Raw genomic sequence first — 19,795 nt, forward strand, 5'->3', positions numbered from 1 at the left:
GAGCAAAAATTAATATAAAACCCAGTAGTATAGTATAGTATAGTATAGTATATATTATATTATATTATACCTGGTATTATATTATATTATATTTATTATATTATATCCAGTCTTATATATTTTAAAATAAGACTGGGTCTTATATTAATTTTTGCTCCAAAGGATGCATTAGAGCTAATGGTCCGTCTGGGTCTTATTTTCAGGGAAACACAGTAGATCCTATTGAAAACTTCTATTGACCATCCATTTCAGCAAACCAATTTCTTAAGTCCATTTAATGTGTATTTATTGAACACCTACTTCATGACAGGCATGGTTATAGGTACTGCAGATAGAATCAATAAAACAAAGCACCTTCCCTCATGGAGCTTACATTCTTATGGGGCGGGGCAGTCAAAAAAGAAATACTCTATTTTATTATAAAATACTATGCTGTATCATAAAATAATATAATTTCTGAAAATAATAAGTACAGTAAGAAAAACACTGGATAAAAGGAGGTGTACTGTTTCAGACAGGGATGTCTAAATTGAGATTAAAGTGTATGTACACTTTTGGTACGTGGACACAATATTTCAGCTCCATCAAAAGTGACTATGGAGATTATTAAATGTCAACAGGTTGAGTACAAACCAAAACTTTGAATCATTTTGTCAAAAGTAGCTTGACTACACAAGGATACACCAATATTAGCAAAGCTTGAGTTGGTTGATTAGAGAAAATTCGAGTGCACTCAGGCACTCAGATGCAGCCCCGATAGTAAAAAGTGCTGACAAGGTCTTGCATGATAAATAAAGCCAGGCTAGTTGTTGTCCCCAGAACATTGTTTTTGTTCTTAGCGTATAACAAAGATTAATTGGGATCCGGTTCTCATTGTATTTCAGGAAAGTAGGGATGACTGGTACATCTTAGTCTGTAGTTAGAAAAGCATTCATATTTATCTTACACATCAGAGGGGTGGTTCCCACTAATTGCTTATCTGAGAATTCTACACATTTTTAAATAATCTTAAATACTCAAGAACACTCAGCGTGACTTAATATAACAATTTTTCTTTGTTTGCCTCTTGAGAGATACTTTAAGCTTTCATCTACTGAACCAGAGCTCATCATTATTCCTTAATCTGGGGGTAAAAGTGGAAAGGAGTTACCTGGAAATAAGTTTTTTTAAGAGATAAGTTCTCTAGTTCTAAGAAGAAAAACAACAACAGAGAAACGTTTGCTCAAAACAAAATTTTTTAAAGCATCCGTCCTGTACTTCTATTCTTTTAAAAATAACGCTCCATTTTCATTCAGAAATAGACTAAGCCAATTTGTTTTCAATCCTGTCATAGATAAATTAAGAAGCTCATTTTCAGAGCCCCACATTTATTCCAGGGCCCTTTGGCTACAAGGTGCAATAAAGCAGAGTGCAGGATTTGTGTCCTAGTTCTACATCCTCGTAGACCCACCTGTAACCTGCTGCAGCCGTTCTGGTCAGAATGGAAACTACTGACAAGACGATTGCAATTTCATTATTCATCTTTCTCCCCTACTATCCACAGCTTGATTAGTTTCTTTCTATAAATCTTTTAATATTTTTATTTAATCTCTTTTAACATTTCATGGATTAAAATTTGTTCCTCTTAATTACTTGTTTTGGAGGGAAAAAAATGAGGATTTTTATTGCCATCTTTGTTTATATACACTCTGTTAGTATATTGGGTGCAAATTTCAATACATCTACCAAAAGACTCAAATCAGGAATACCATAAATAGGTAACTTAATTTAAAACAGTCATGGCAGTAGGTTGCTTATTTGGAAGCCTATTGGGAGTTTCTGGCTAAAACTTTTCTAAACTTAAGAAAAATAGGACTTGTTACCCTTTGTCCAAAACCTTTCCAGGCCTGAGGGGGCCAGGGCAGTCTTTCTGTAGACGTAAGCTGGGAAAGGAATTGAAGAAATAAAGCACTTTATAAGTGCCCACAAAATAATGGAATCTCTCTTTCCTCACTGTTTCTTAGGAAACCAATGATTGGGAACAGGAAACAGATTTCTGTGACCCGTACCTCCCTTCCTAAGCAATATCATTTTTAGGAAAATGAGTCAGAAGTGCCAGCCTTCATTGCTCCTGCACTCCCTTCCAGAATCAAGACTTAGGGTTGGTAACTTGTGTGGCCTCTTCCCTAGAAACTTTCTCCTCATAGGAGGGTGACTATCAAGATTAATTATCATTAGTCTTATGTTCCAAAGTGTATGTTAGACTCAGAAAGCATACCACCCACTTCTACTTTCTGAGAAAAAATTACTCAGTTACATTTCCTCCCCCCACAAATATCTTGAGTAAGAAACTCAACAAAGGATACTGTAAATTCTGTCAATTGTTCATGTGATTATAAAGTTTAACGTAAATGTTAAAGAATTCTTGAAGTAAGGTTCATAAAGTAACAAAGGAATTGAAGTAAAAGTCCACATTTTATCCAACAAAATCTGAGAAGTGATAATATCAAGAAGAAGAGAAAAATTTGCTAAGGTTCTCTTCCTCATCGAGCACAGGCAGATGTTGCTTTATTGTTGATATTAAGAGAGAGAAATAAGTTGAAATATATATTTAAAAAAAAAAATTAAAGAAATCACCAGTAAGTTGGAAATGTATGTGTTAGAAATTGCTAGAGGAAACGAAGACAACTTGATCAATAAAACACATTTCCTGTATATCTTTCTAGCCCTGTGATGATGGTTCAAGGCAGTTTTAGAAGAGCCGGTTTCAATACTTGTGTTTATTTGTTTCTCTGCTTTATCCTATGGAGCCAAGGATGGCTTCTAAATAAAGGCTGCTGCCTGTGGAACATTTGGTGGTTATATTCCTTACACAGTCCATAAAGTTTTCCTGAAATGTATGTTATCATTTGACCTTGTTTTTGATGGAATTAAAATTTAGAGAGGAGGTGAGAAAAAACACTTGAGAAGAGAACCCTACAAAGTGCTTAGTGATGCTACCAAAGCCATAGGAGTCCCAAGAGGTCCCTCCCCATGGATGTGGTCCCAGAAGATCTCCTTGTTTGCATGAGGCAGGACTGGGTATGGGCTTGAAATGATAGTTATGCTTTGGAAAGATAGGAAGACAGACATCTAGGAAGAACAGAACTTCAAAATGGGAAGAACATTTTGCTAGATTGGAGGAATTGAGACAGGACAGTGAGTAAGATAAGAAAGAGTGCTCATGAGATTGTGGAAGTCACATGAAAGCAGAGAACCTTGTCCTTTTTGACTTCTCAGGGGTCAAGCACAACATGAAGAAAAAGCGCATTTTTTTTTCTTTTGTGCCTGGGAAGTCCTCTTGAGCACTAAGATTTAGATGCAGTGGTTAAGAGTGAGAGGGTCCTAGAGTCAGACTACCTGGATTGCGATGTCACCTGTGTAATCTTGAGCTACTGCCTTAATCTCATGTTTAAAATGGAGGGATGGGGAGAAGCGTCTATTTCTTAGAGGTTCTTAAGTATTACATACAGAGTGTGTAGAACCATGCCTGGGACATCTTGTGCGATGCATTTTAGCTGTAGTTGTTCTATGTATTTCCTGCTTCCTGTCACTGCCCTTCCCATTGCCCATGAAATGTATTTTCTGAGCTTTGAAGCACAAGAATGACGTAATGAAAGTGATGCATTAGAAAAATTAATCTGGTGGCAGAACACAAGGTAGATACGAAGAAAGAAAGACCTATTGTTGCAAAACAAGGAGAGGCTTTCCACTTCCCAAAAACTAGCAAAGAATGTCTTGGCCAAATAATTTTGTCTGTGCTTTTTCCTATTCCACTTTTAATTATTTTTGAAGGCCATTAGAAGTACAATAGGATACATATATTTCCATTGCCGTCAGATTTGATCTAACATGGGGCAAGATAACTCATTCTAAGCATTTTCACATAGACTTTTAAAATGAGTTCTTTTAACTTCATGGACATTACCCGGAGTAAGATTTTCACTGATATATCCCCTCGCGCGAGCGAAGTAAGAGAAAAAATAAACATGTGGGATTACATCAAACTAAAAAGTTTTTTCACAGCAAAGGAAACCATCAATAAAACAAAAAGGGATCCTACTGTATGGGAAAAGATATTTGCCAATGATATATCTGATAAGGGATTAATATCACAAATCTATAAAAAACTTACTCAACTCAACTCCAAAAAAACAAACAACCCAATTAAAAAATGGGCAGAGGACTTGGGGAGACATTTCTCTAAGAAGGACATACAGAAGGCAAGAAGACATATGAAGAAATGCTCAACCTCACTAACCATCAGAGAAATGCAAATAAAAACCACAATGAGATACCACCTCACTCCAGTCAAAATGGCTATTATCAATAAATCAACAAACAACAAATGCTGGCGCGGATGTGGAGAAAAGGGAACGCTAGTGCACTGTTGGTGGGACTGCAGATTAGTGCAGCCACTATGGAAAACAGTATGGAGGTATCTCAGGAATCTGAAAATGGAACTACCCTATGATCCAGTAATTCCACTCCTAGGCATCTACCCGGAGAAATCCAAAACTCCAATTCAAAAATCTGTATGTACTCCTATGTTTATTGCAGCACTTTACACAATAGCCAAGATATGGAAACAACCAAAATGCCCATCGGTAGATGACTGGATTAAGAAGCTGTGGTACATTTATACAATGGAGTATTACGCAGCCATAAAGAAGAAAGAAATCTTATCATTTGCAGCAACATGGATGGATCTAGAGAACATTATGTTAAGTGAAATAAGTCAGAAAGAGAAAGACAAGTACCATATGATCTCACTTATATATGGAATCTAAAGAAAAGACTATGTGAATGAACTAATCAGAGTCAGTTTTGGGGACGCAGAGAAAAAACCGAGAGTGGTTAGATGGGTGTGTGGGAGGGGGTTGGGGATAAGGGGAAAGGTGAAGGGATTTGGAAGCAGCTGGTAACCACAAGATGGCCTCAGGGTTTTTCTTTTGAAAATTAATTTGGGGAAGGTATTCTATAATGTTGTAAAGATTTTGTTGGGTATCCGATGGACATGCGTCCTATTTGGGAGACCACCTCAGGGATACTGTGGATACCTGATCATGGCATTGTACATCAGAAGCTAAACATTAATGAATGCCAACTATAATTTTATATATATAATGTGATGGTTCAGTGTGAGGTCGGAGGGATAGTGGATGGGGGGAGGGGGGTTCACAGTATGAGGGATATAAATGATGAACGTCTAAGTATTACCTTGTTTTGTACACCTGAAACTAATAAATAAATTAATTAATAAAAAAAAATAAATAAATAAAATGAGTTCTTTTTCAGAGTCCTCTCTTGAGAGCAGAAAAGCTTTTGCAAAAATCTTTAAATGAGGAAAGGAATGAAGCCCAGAAGTTTATAACCAGATATCCTACAGGAATGCCCTCTGGACTGAAGTTCAATTTACCTTTTATGTCATTTCCCAAAGTATCAGGAATCCTTTTGGTTCAGTGTCACTGGGTCTCAGGAGAACAAGACAGAGTGTTCATGGTAAACAAACTCTATTCCCTTATGTTCTTAATTCTCTTGTGTATTTTTCCTCCTCTCTTATGTTCAGAATTATGCTGTGGACTCACAGCAATGTAAAATATGAGTAGTTGACCAGAAATAGCATAGATGGGAAAGAAGTTGTTAAATATGTTACTAAATTTCAGGTAAGTGATCACTTTTCATCTTAGAGAATAATTCATCATATTCTTCAAAGGTATTAGCACTTAACATTTGAGAAACCTATGTTTATGTAGTCTAGGTAATCGACTCCAGCATAGGAGTAGACAAATGGGGCCAGATGAGCAGGAATAAACCACATTACTCTGGTTCTTATCCTCACCTACTGTTGAAAGCCCTGCAGTTCCCTGCAAAACACTCTATATCTAGAGTGCCCTAGGGGTACTCATATCTATCATTGACTGTCTATCATCTACCCCATGGCATCTGCCATTTTTAAACTTTTTTTTTTTTTTTTTTATCCAGCATCATTTGGTGCTGGTGATCTCCACTGCAAAGGTGCCCACAGTGGGGCTGTTTTGTGTGAAGTATGCTGCCTCCGCTTCCCGGATTCCACCAATGGAGCAAAAGGGCTCACTAGTCCTGGAAACTTGGATAAATAAGCCAAAGTTCCACTGTGCTGTGCCCGGTGCAGAAGTAGGGAGAATGTCGAATCTTTTCATTTGGTGTTAGACATGTGACATGGATCCCAAAGCAGTGTTTCCCTGTATGCCAGTGTATGTTTTTATGGAGTTTCTTGTAAAAATTCTTTATCAATTTTTAAAATTCGAAATCCCTATCACAGCCCAGTGGCTGGACTTAAACACAATTTTTGAGTACCATACACTAAAATGCCATTTTTGAACCAACCTCACATACAGAATTCTCTCTTTTTTTGAAATGAGTTTCTTCCAGAAAATCTCTTGGTTCCACATATAAACAGACTTAAGCCAGAAATCCCAGATATTAGCACTGTTTGGGTTCAAGCTGGGACTCCAAATGCATTTATATTTTTGACTTTTCTACATTTACAGAAGTAATATAACATAAGCATTAACTATTTATTTTCGTTTTAAGTTTTCAAGCAATTATATAGAATTACTAAGTTTGTGGCTATGATTGTAGTGAAAGTTTATTGCATTCAATGGATTTTTGCAACTCCATTCTGTGCTAGGGAAGCTGTCTTTATATCTTAGGCTGTTCGATTTCATTTTACAGAGGAAATTGCTATGAAGCAAAACTTTCATGTAGAGTTTCAAATTGAACTTCAGAATCAATTTATAATGATACTTGTGTTTCATTTTGTGTAATAAAAATTAAGCAACAGTTGAACTGTTTGAAGGGTGAGAGCCCCTTGAGAGCAGGTCCAATATTTTATTCATCTTCTTAACCCTGTGCTTAGCGTGATACCTGATGCAGAGAATGCATTCGATAAATGTTGGCTTCATTAATTACTCTGTTGGGGACATTAATATTGGAAAACTAGGAAAGCTGGATCAATAGGGCATGATCGATTTGAGTCAGTCTATTCTTACAAAATGTTTATGCATTTTTCTGACTATTAAAAGATTCTGCGTCCTTCAAGGTTTATTTCCAATATCACTTCCTCTCAGAAACATGATTCTTATCAGTCCCAGCTAAAAATATGTTTTCTCTTTTGAAAATATGTTTTTCAAAAGTAAAATGATTAAGTCTTTGGTCCTATTGGAAATGCATCCAAGATGTTTACCGATGGCTATAAAATGCAGATGAAATTCAATCTTGATGTTCTTAAATGAATATAACAACCAGGTTTACAAATCCATTCTGTGTCCTCTTTCCTGTCCTGGTTTGCAAACTTTGTGTACAGTGGCACTTTATCTCTTATTAATTCCAAAGATGACAGACACAGGATTTCATTGTCTAGTTAGTGGAAGCTGTGTTCTCTGATTAGCTGCCTTGCCTTTTCTGAAGCTTTGATTTATTGGGGCAGAGCAAGCACTGGCTTTGTATGTGCTGAAAGGAAACTAGGGTAAGGAATAATTTATAGTTCTCTCTCTGCAGCTGAAAAAAAAAATAAAGGTTACTTTCATTATATTGCTATGGGAACTGTTCTAAAACAAAAGAAAGATACTGTAATAAGGAGAAACCCATCGAATGACATTGAGCTACTGTTTCAGTTAACTTGAAAAAAATTGTTAAAAATCATATTTTGAAACAGGTTGGCCCTTCTGAACTCTTATCTTAATTTCACAGAGAACAATGTCTCTTCCAGTTTGGCGTCAGGACTGTGCAGGGTAGCATTGCTGTAACTCCCGGACAAGTTACATTTGCCAAAACAAAGCATGAGTGGAAAGTAGCGGGGGAAAAACTGGCTGGTAGCACTTTTCACCTGGGAAAATGCTGCCAAAGAGGAATTCAAATGAGAAATGCCAATGAAAAAGTTCTCAATTACCCACAAAAAGCAAAAAACAAAACAAAACAAAACAACCAGTGACAAACGTTAGACATTACCAAATTTGTTTGGTTATCCCAAGCTTTTGTTTTTCTCCTTTTTATACTCAGTAAGGCCTGTATTTTGGCGAGGTGCTTTGCAATATGATCCCTTTATTAAAACATATTAGGAAATGTTTTAATACTCAGAGTGTTTTACTCAGAGTATTTTAAGAATCAGAGTATTTTAAGAATCAGAGTATTTTCTGTAATAAGATGAAATATGGATTTCCCCTTCTAAGCCAGCTAAGTCTTTGTTTAATCATCACAGTGAGCATGCAAACTCTTTCAGTATCGTGGATAACCCCAAATTCCAACCCTGGCTTCTAGAGTCAAGAGTAAATAGGATTTCAAGATCTTGAGTAGGGAGTAAGGTGAACAGTAGGAATGAGTTCCATTGATGGATGGGTTGGGGTAGGAGAACATTGTAAGCAGAGAACAGCATCAGTGGCAAATGATAGGAGGTAGGAAAGTTCAGGGTTTATTTGGGGAATGGTAAGTTATCTGGTTTAATAACAAGTAACATTTTTAGGCACTTATAATATGCAAGGTACTAACTTATTTATTGGTCAAAACAACATTATGCATAAAATGCATGCAGGAAACAGGCGTAGGGAAATCCAATGACGTACCCAAGGTCATACAGCTAGAGAGTGACAGAGCTAGTGTTTGACTCTAGTTCAGTCAGGTCCGGAGCATGAACTCTTAACCAAGATGTTTTCTGTAACCCTTTCAGCTGTGACAAAGAAGAGGAACTTTTGGGGAGGAGGTAGAGAAGTGACATAATATGGAAATTGTAGAGCACTCAGCCTCTTTTTCTAATATCTTCCTGGACATCTCCACATGAATACAGTATCTGCCTTTCACATCCACCTGGTCTAAAAGCCAAACTCATTATCACTTCCATCTTCCTGGGCAACCCTCACCTGGCAATCGCATCAGCATTGCAGTAGCATGACTCTGCACGCAGGCAGCCCAGCCATAGCCTTGGAGTCAACATGTGCCCCCTCCCTCTCAATCCTCCTCTGTAAGTCCCTCCGTCTTGCCTCTTGTTCCACTCCAGCTGCTGCTGCTCTGCTTCCCACCCTCACTAGGCCCACCTAGGCTAGTACAAACGCCTATTAATAGAATAGCCTTTCTTCCTCTCTCTTCCTGGTCCTCAGTGCATCCTGCAGAGGCCAGCTAGAAAATGTTTAGAACCAAGTCTCAAACATATCACTTTCCTCAAAACTTTCATGGCTCCCTGCAGAATCTGGTCCAGATTCTGGAGCCTGGCTTTCCAGGCCCTCCACAATGGGCCTACCTACCTTTCCAGCCTTATCTCGCCCAAGTCTTCTTACTGATGTCAGCTTTCTGAGACCACTGATCAGACTCTCCTGTGATCTGCCTTATACTTTCTAGCTTCTACTTCACCCCTTGTTAATGGAATGCCCTCTGCCTGAAACACCCCATCGAACTTTTTTTTTAATATTTTGATGATTTTTTTTTTTTTTTTTTTAAAGGATGGCGCAGCTCACAGTGGCCCATGCGAGGATCGAACTGGCAACCTTGGTTTTATTAGCATGCTCTAACCAACTGAGCTAACCAGCCACCCCGAACATACATAATTTTTAAAAATCGTGATCCACTACAATACAGAGAAAAAGGAAGGAAAGTGATTTATAATAATAATCTGCATTTCAATATGTAAATGATCAGTTTAGGACTCCACTGAGACACCTAATGAAGTCGTCTGTGCTTATACTTGAGTTGACAGCCGCACAGGCCGACTCATGCAGGTGGGTGATCTCAGTGACTCAAACACATGAGTGGCATTACTGGGAAAGTGGCAAGCCAGACAACGTGCAATCTTCTCTCAACTTACCTAGCAGTTGTAACTATGGAAAATTCCATGTGTATTAAAATCATACATGTTTTTATGTATAAAGTAGGGTTTGATTCTAGACTCAGAAAATCATAAACAGATGTGTCACCTAAACAAATATCTGATAAAACATTCGAAAATTGTGTGGGATGTGGAATAATTCTTTTTAGAGCAGATCTCTTATGGAACATTTAGTATTTCTGGCTCCCCCTAAATGCCAATTGTAAACCCAAATGTTATGGCAATCAAAATTAGCCCCGTCAACTTCCAAAATGGTCCCTGGTAGGCAAAATCATCCCCAATGAGAACCCTGACCTAAGTCACTGGGTTCATGTGAAAGTGGACTCAAGAAGATAAGTGAATCACCAAAGTTGACATTCTAAATAGTAAAATCAGAACTACAAGTATAACCCATGTCTCTTGAATTTCTAATGCAGTGCTATTTTGTTAATCAGGTATATTCGTACATATATAGCTATATAAACATATGTTACATTTATATATATTCACCCACGTATAATGACATCTCTTTTGTTGAAAAACCACCTAGTCAGTATTTGACTAACTCTGATTCATAAAAGCCTGTTCTGATATTTGATTAAAATTAGTTCAGTCATACTGCTTAACTCAAGTAAACAGTTGTATATGTAAACATGCACTAAAGACAGGAAAATGCATTTCTTAATTATTACAGACTCTTATTTACAATCATATGGCTGGCTAGGTAATGACACTACCTTTCCACTGAAAGCAATAACTTTCCACTGAAAAACAACTGCAGAGTTACAGAAGTCTCCGATACCATCCTTACTTCTAACAACACTTGCAAACTGGGGTTTTCCCACAATACCCACAGGTTTAAATCTGCTAGATGTACTCACAGAACTCACTGAAAGTTGTTATACTCATGGTTATGGTTTATTTCAGCAAAATGATACAGATTAAAATCCACCAAGGGCAGATTCATGGGGCAGAGTCAAAGGAAGTTTCACACGCGAAGCTTCCATTTCCCTCTCTTGGTGGAGTCACAGATAGTGCTAACTTCTCCCAGCAACTATGTGCAACAATATGCAGAGTGTTGTCCACCAGGAAGCTCACTAGAGCCTTGGTGTCCACAGTTTTTACTGGGGCTCAGTCACTTAAACATAGTTGACTGCCTGTATGGCTTACCCCTCCAGAGCTGACACTGAGAGAGGGACTCAGAGCCCTCACCCTAAATCACTTTGTTAGACTGTTGGTTGTGACCGCGATCCTTAGGCAAACCAAGACACTCTTGTCAGGCAGTACATTGCAAGGGCATAGAGATCACTTCCCAGGAGGCAAGAGCAAAGGCCAGATCTCTCTTTGAGTAAGGTTAATTCTTTATAACAACAACCTAAAATGCTACAAAGTATTTAAAAGCTCTCTTTTTAAAAGCATCAAAGAACTGACAAGATAACAGAATTATTAGGTCAAAATTAAGTGAAAATGGGACCCAGAGAGATAAGCACATCCCTAAAGCGACTCCTGCCTTGAGGACAATTGCAAGCCCTGGTGGGCTTGTCCAGCTGGCTTCAAAAGGTATGGGGAAATGAGACAAAGCCCCAGATGAGAAATTTAATAGCGATTTTTTTCCCCTCATAATGTTGGGACCTCAAAGTGGAAGGGTAAACCAGAAATAGCCATGCCATCCTCCAAGAGAATGCAAGAACATTTACCTGGCAGCAAGCAATGATGGAAGGAGGGAAACATATCCCTGAGATATAACAGCAAGTTAATCCTGACATATTTGCAGCCGAAAGTCCCATATTTGCAATCCAGTAAAACTCAGGCTGTGAATTTTGTTTAAGATGGCCTTAAAGTGGTAATACTTCCAAGCACTTGGCAGAAGTAAATTCCAACTTTTTATGGAAGAATGCACCTTCATCCTAGGCCCCAAAACCTCTCACAAATAATTTTCTGAAGGAAATGAACATTTCACAGTATATATATATATATATATATATATATATATATATATATATATATATATGACATAAGGAAGTCAGACACATGAGTAAGAACCAACAGAATAAGTGAGAGCAGGAAAAGATTCACAGATACTTCAGATATTGCAAGTATCAGGGAGATGATAAAACAACTATGCTTCCTATATTTAAAGAAACTTAAAACCCTACTTCCTACAATATGAGGAGGACTTAGAAAAATAAATCTACATCTTTAAATATTTCCAAATTTGAGCCTTTTTCCATAATGCATACATACAGACACATAGAAATCATCAATCCTCTGAAAATGTTTATAGAGATGTGGATTAGCTAAGTTGGCTATCGTCTAATATATGCTCTCTTTAACCTTTGACCCTTTGAACTAAAAAAGTGGAAGTTTCATGATTCATATTACTCAGCACTATTGGAAAAAGAAATGTAAATATAGCTGTTTCTCACTTAATCTGCCTCACTTTTAAAATAAAATAGATTGAGTCTACCATTTATTAGCTATTTACCTTGGGAAAATTATTTAATAACTTTAAGTGTAAATTTTCTGTGACATGAGGTAATAATAGCAAGGACCCAATTTTTAGTAAATTGAGGATGAGGATACTATTGACTTCAAAGGAAAATGTCATGTTTAAAAGAGGATAAACTATGGGGCAACAATTCACTTGACAAAAGTGTACAATATGGCATTCCTGTAAACAGTGGTAGATCTAAGACACATTGATTAAAATATTCCTTGACTGCTGAATAGACTTGTCTGCCACTGAAACAGGGAGGAGAGCCAGTGGGGAACATTTATAAGTTTTCACCTTGTCAGGCCATTATAATCTTCCGGTTCCATTTCCTCCTCACTTCTCACTTTCCCCTTCCCTTTGATTTATTTCCATGTCCTTCCTCTCAGCAAACATTGAAAACAGCTGGACACATTCTCAGCAAAATAACACTTCAAACAAATGAAAACTATTTTATTACCTTTTCTCTATTGTTCAAGTTGAGTAAATCCACTTCCTTAAACTTTTCACTTAGTCAGGCTTTTCCAAAACTATAATCATTACTATTTTAGAATCTGTGCATGTTTTATCATAACCCAGTTAAGTGTGGAGCCCAAGGAAGACATTTTATTGAGTGATGGTCTGACTAAGGCTGATTCATTTAGAAGATGAATTTCCTGCTCCGACTGACTTAGGTTTCCTGGTAGTGTCATGCGTGCTTTTATTCTTTCCGGGGTTGGCAACTGAAAGAATTTGGCCTGCAAGCTAAGTCCATCCACAGCCTGTTTTTGTAAATAAAGCTTTATTAGAACACAATCACATGCATTCATTTAAATATTATCTATGGCTTGTTCCTTGCTACAACTGGAGAGTTGAGTACTTGTGACAAAGACCTTATAACCCACAAAAGCCTAAACCATTTATCATCTGGCCCTTTAAAATGTTATTGTGCTACTAATGCTTGCTCACCTGGATGCCTTCTCTCCCACCTCATCTCTCTCTACAACTCCCTGTTCACTATGTTCAAGTGACACTGGTCTTTGAGTTCCTAGAATGCACCCTGACGTTTCCTGCCCAGGAATTGCCACAGGATATTCTCTGGGCCTGGAACCGTCCTCTCTGTCTGGAACAGGCCTCTCTCCAAGGTTGACTGTTTCTCATGTTTTATGTTCTAGCTCATGTCACCTCCTCAAAGAAGCTCCCCTGACCACTGTACCCAAATAGTCCCTTCTCTCACATCAAGCTGTTCTGTTTCACATTACTCTGTTCTTTTCCTGCAAAGTATTTATCACAATTGGAAATTAAGGTTTTATTTGTTAATTTCTGTCATTGAGGGCTGTCTTCCTGCTTGTCGGTGAGTTCCACGTGTAACAACATTGTTTTTCTCACCACGCTATCTCCAAAGCCGAGCACATAATAGGTGCTCAATAATTAACTGCTGAATAAATAAATAAATAAATGGAAGATTTGCATGTATATTGACTTTCTTTTAATTTTGCAATTTGGATTTCCTCTTTCAATGAATTCCTTGTTCTGGTAATGTTAGTTATATTTTTTTTCCCCTTGCTCCAAATTATCAATATTATGCTATATTTAACTTTTTTCTCTCCTTTGGGGTGATTTTTCTCCTAACTTGATGCCATCTGCAAACTTAATGAATGTTATTCGATTATTTATGTGGTTAGGAGTAGAATGACTGACAACTCTGCTACCTTTGGGTCATTTCAGTAATAGGAACACTGAGTCTTCTCAGAGAAAGTATTAGGTCATCCTTGACTGAGAAGCTGGAAATAGTATATTAGAATATTAATGAATACCTTGTAAATTGCATGTTTGTTTCTGGAATATTTCTATGTTGATGCCAGTATGCATTTTGGTTTCTAGAAAAGTCTTCCCATAATCCCAAATTGATTACATTTATAAAGTATTCTCTAATTATGAAAATTTTCCTTTAAAACTGTCTGCAGTAAATGCCTCTTCAGAGTAAAATGAGATGCAAACAAGTAAATAAAAAAATCCTTATGCAATGTTCCAATTATGGCTCTGATTAACCTGGGTTTCTGTTTTGCAGTGATGGCTCTACTGAAATGAAACCTTGCTATTGCCAGTTCCACTGTACAAATCTCCTCACCTATGACTCCCTCAGGTCAGCCTCTGGGTAAAATCCAATAGCCCCTTAACAAGACAAGAACAATATTCAGAGAGGAGAGAACTTAGAGCTGGTAGATTGGGCCAGTAGTTCTGAGTGTACTTCTGAGACCAGAGGCAGCAGCATCACTGGTAACTTGTTAGAAATGCAAATTTGACCTACTGAATCAGGAACTGGGTAGGGTGGGGGCAGGGAGCGAAGTCAGCGATCTGTACTTTAACAAGCCCTCCAGGAGAATCTGAGGCAGGTGAACTGAGCTAGGCAGAAAAAAATTACCCCTCAGTAAATAAACCCAGGTGGTAAACCTAGGTAGGACACTTGTGTGTGAACTCACTTATGTAAAGTGGAGAGCTTCCCCAGCTGCACGCTAAAGAGTGGCACTTGTCCAGTTGGATCCATTCTCTTCTGATACCTGCTAAGACTGCCTCTGGGATGAGTTGCAAAAAGTGAGTCTCTTCTCTGTTTTGGAGAGATTTGCAGATTGGTTTTTACACTCACTTCTAAGTCAGATGCCAGTGATAATTGGGTACGTGATATGTCGGTGAGACCTTTCTTCTCTGTAGTCTGCATTGCACACTTACTTGCCAGACGTATGACCACCCCTACTTTTTTCCCCCCGTTAAAATTGACCTTGGGGTCCCCTGATCACTCTTTCTGTATCTTGACTTCCTTACCTTATGAATGAAATGGAAGAGAGATTTGGAAATTCGGAACAGTGGTCCTCACTCTTGAGTGTGCATCACGGTCACCTGGAGGCTCATTAAAATAATGATGGCTGACCGCCCCCCCCCCCCCAGTCACCGCCAAGTTTCTGATTCAATAAGTCTGGGATGGGGCCTGGAATCTTCATTTGTAACAAGTTTCCAGGAGATGCCAGTGTGCTGGTCTGGAGATCACACTTAGAACCACTGATGCTGACGAGCCAAAAATCAGTTTCACTCATCAAACAGCACGTGAGTGTTTAAAACAGATGTGAGTGCATCCAGATACTCATCCAAAGCTGATCTTAACAGGGGGATATTTTAACAAATGCTTTTTTCTCGGCTTCACACTAGTCTTGATGCAGAGGAGCAGGGGTATGCTGCAGTCCACGGACACCAGATACAGGAAGTCAGCTATGCACAGCCCCGTCCAAATCTGTGTGTAGAGGCATCATCTTGGCTTGAAATCATCCACGGTGGCAGAATTTATCCCATGAAATCAGGCAGACACTACAAATCAGGGCTCCTCACACAATCTCCACCCTGGGTCACTTGTTAAATGTTTACCAGCACACCACTGAGAAGAACCGTAACTGTGCACACATGGTAAATTCTGACATTTCCTTGCAGGAGCAGGGATCTGAACTGGAGGAAAGTTGGGAAATAAAATTAGTAAATACTCATCTTCCAAGGAAATAGGAAAGGGGATGGTGAGGTTAAAAGGTTACGTAGGTCTTCAGGGAAGGTTGGAAGGGTAGTGAGAGAAAAGTACCATATACTGTTTGAGTGGTAGGCTTTGGAATCAGGTGTGCCTGGGACAGAATCCGGTTCTATGTTTGCTTATTAGATGTTTGGTCTCAAGAAGAGCATCCGACTGCTCTAAATTTTAATTTCTTCATTTATAAAATAGAAGTAATGTGTTCTTATGAGGTTTACATGAGAAAAGTAATTTAAACCCAGCACAATGCCAAACACATAATATGTTGTTACTTTTACTCAGGAAATGTTAATTATTATTTTTACTATTATTATTATTGTTATTGATATCAGGTCTGGAGGTAGCCAAAATTCTGTAAACAAATGTTTCTTAAGCACCTTTTATGGTACCCAGCACTCTGCCAGACACTGCTAACAAGCTGTATAAACTCAAGGACTTTAGAGTGTAATGGTGCCATCACATTTTCTAGTCAGACGGCAAAGAGGGAGAATTAAAAGGTATTTATTTAGTTATATGTGCTAGTACTTTGGAGTATAAATATTTGCAAAAAGAAGTAGACCAAAAGAATTAATAGGATTATAAACTAAAAAGAACTGTAATTATGAAATATAACATGAAACGATTGCTCTTTTAGATTATGCTTTGGCAATAACTAAAATCATTTCTCAGGCACTACTTTGCAAAGAATACACAGAGGATAAAAAAAATCTCATGTTTGAACAAGAGCAAATGTTAGCATATGATTTAAAATGATTAAAGGCAAGAATCTCTTGTCTCTTTTCAAGGTAGTATAGAATGGTGCATGTAACTCAATATAAAATAAAGTATTAGTTGGCACACCAAATTAAAACACTAATGTATAATTCTCCAACAAGGCGACTATTTGACTGGTTTTCCATTCTTGCTACCAGAGTATTGACTGAAATATTTATGTATCTATTGTCGATGATAGTTAGAAGGGTTCTTTCATATATAATATTATGAAGATATAAAAATAATGCATTCAGAGCACCTAAAGAGAATGACATATTTTACTGTATATTTTTAAGCTTAAATATATCCATTACCTATATACTATGGAGTGGGGTTCTGATATCAATATCATGTTCTTTTTCATTAAACATTGGGTGACCATCCTTATGCAGATGTCCAAGACACGGATTTTGGATTTCTCCTCTCCTTGTGTTTTCTAAATTCTCCTTTTGTCCAATGACTATTTCTTGTCTCACATGATTCTGGGACAAGCAAGTAGGCTTTATACTAAATCACCTGGATTCTGTCTCAGATATACTGTGTGATTTGGGACAATTTACTTACCCTCTCTGAACCTCAGTTTCCTTTCCTGTGAGACTGCTAAAATGATAGTTCAATTTCATAGGCTTGGTGTTAAAATTAAGATAATGCTCTAAAATACTTTTTATTTTGCCCAACACAGGGTTAAACACTCAATAAATAGTGGCGAGGTTTTTTTTTTTTCTCTCTTCTTTCAGGGTTCTTATTATTAGTGGCAAATTGCCTTCAGTCAGTGAATATACAAATAATAGCTGTTCACATTAAGTGCAGTCTTTATAGAGGTTTTTCTTTTACTATGCTCTGCAAAATGCTAGCTGCTACCTTTCTACAGCTTGAAAAATTGCCTCTTGCTGTTGTTAGATCTCTCGGTAGCTCTCTCTCTAACCTGAGTATTAAATATAATACTTTAGCTGGGATCTATGGCCAGTCCTGGATCTTAGGAGTTTCTTCCTACTAAGGAATTTTTCTTCCTTTGGGCTTTAGATAAAAATGGATATCCACTACTTAGGTTCTAAGACTTCCTGAATCACAGCATTATATATCCCCACTGTGTTCCAGAAGCATTTGGGGGAGGAAATAATCAGAAGACTTTAAATATTAAAATGTATAGTTTCAGCTGCAGAAGGATTTATGGAGATGGAGGTGATGAAATTTACATCAAAATAGTAAAAATTAAAGTAGAAGTGAGAAGTTTGGATAGAGTCAAAGAGATTAGAAGGAAGAGAAATTCAACAATAAAGACCCCATTCCCAGAATATGTAAGGGGCAGAGAAAAGAGGGCAGTGATTTAAAGAGAGAAAGAGGAAAAATAGAGATGGTACCAGGAATGATTTCAGGAGAAAGAAATACAGAGGAGCTAGCTAACACGTTAAGGGGATGTGAGGGAGACAAAGCAGTGAGCTGTAGATGTCCGCAGCTCAACTGAGTCACCAAGAGGATGGGTGCTTGTGAAGGAAATAATTTTTTAAACTATATCTATGCTTTCTCCTTTGCATTTGCTCTGCTCCAGTCGGAGAGCATTCCTTGCCTTGGGGGAGGTTGAAGGTTGTTAAAGCAGAAATACAAAGTGAGAGGAGGTGGGAGTTGGGACTGGGGAGTGTGAGGGTGTAGGGCTGGAGTGGGGAGAACAAAATAAAAAGAAAAGCAACCAAGTGTTAAATTCGCTCCTCAAATCTGAAATGGGATTTTGCAAGAAGACACAAGTCTTAAAAGTAAGACTTTTTAAGACAAAAGAATTTTCTGATTCTTTTAATCACCATTAATGTACCGAGGCCTGGTGGACTTGACCATAGAGGTCCGTTTGATTGAAATCCCTGCAGACAGGAAGAAGGATCTGAGTTGAGTTTGTGTGAGAAACCCTGGGTCCTATGTGAACTGGATGAGACAGAAATTCCTGCTTGCTCCTGAGGAGTGATATAGGGGACATGGGATATGACCAGATGGTATCTCTGGGGTGGAAGGAACTGACACTGTCACTGAAGATTTTGGGGGACAATCTGGGCCCGAGATTGAATAGACATTATAAATACATCTCTGAGGTTGTGAGGGCTGGTGGGAGTCAGGGTGGAGCTGGCTCAGGAGCAGGGCTGCAGCCTGATATGCTGAAAGACAACAGCCCACAAAGTATACCAGGTCTCATAACTGCCACAAAATGTAAGGGAATTTAAGGCCCCACAAACCTTTGGCTGCTTTCTAAGTGGCATGCAGAAGAAGTAGGATGGAATGGTCAAGATAGTAGAGCAAAGTTCTTTATAGTGGTATTTTTTTTAAAGACCAGAGAAGCTTTTTGAACTGATGGGTGCTAGTTTTACTAAAATCAATTTTCTAGATTTTTTTTACAGAAATTATGCTTCAGAGGTAAAGCTCTGAAATTACAGAGGGCATAATATGTAAGATCCAGCCAGTGCAGTGGAAAACAGGACTTAACTTAGAAATTCCAGGGTACATCAAAATAGTGAGAGGTATAGTTTATTTATAACATGCAAAGGTTGTGATTATTCAAAAGGAGACATATATTTATTTTCCTCTTTATAACTAGGCAAAGATGCAGTATGCCAGGTCAGGTGTATGAGAGCCATCGATCCCTTCCTCCCCCAATCAGCACCCCATGATGAGAAAGTTGCTGGGGACAAAATTTAAGTGATGGAGGGAGAGCTGTTAAACACGGACACTCATGAAGCATTTACTGTGGATTCTTATGTAAAAATCTTAGCATAGAATCTGAAGGTGATGAAACAGGAAGAAGAAAAGAGGAAAGCAATGTGAAGATGGAATAAGTCATAGCTTAAACAGACATCCTCACTGGTAAAAGCCAGAGAAGGGTTGACTTAACCATCCTGCTCAATGCAGTTTTAATTGCTAATGAAAAATGAGTAGCAGTGAAGGAGAGATTCATTCACACCTTGCATCTAACTAACAGGGCTCTCATTTCAGGAGCACAAGGGCGCTGAGGCGTTACTTGATCCATCTACTGGGACTCCAAAAAAAGGGGGGGGAAGCACAACTACAGATCTACAGCAGCCTCTTATGAATCACTTGGCCCCCCAGGCAGTGATGGGCACCTTGCTGCTTCTGGACACAGCCGGCTGTTGGAATTCAGCAATCATTAGTC

The sequence above is a fragment of the Rhinolophus hipposideros genome, assembly GCF_964194185.1.
Source record: "Rhinolophus hipposideros genome assembly, chromosome: 3".
Classification (NCBI taxonomy): Eukaryota; Metazoa; Chordata; class Mammalia; order Chiroptera; family Rhinolophidae; genus Rhinolophus; species Rhinolophus hipposideros.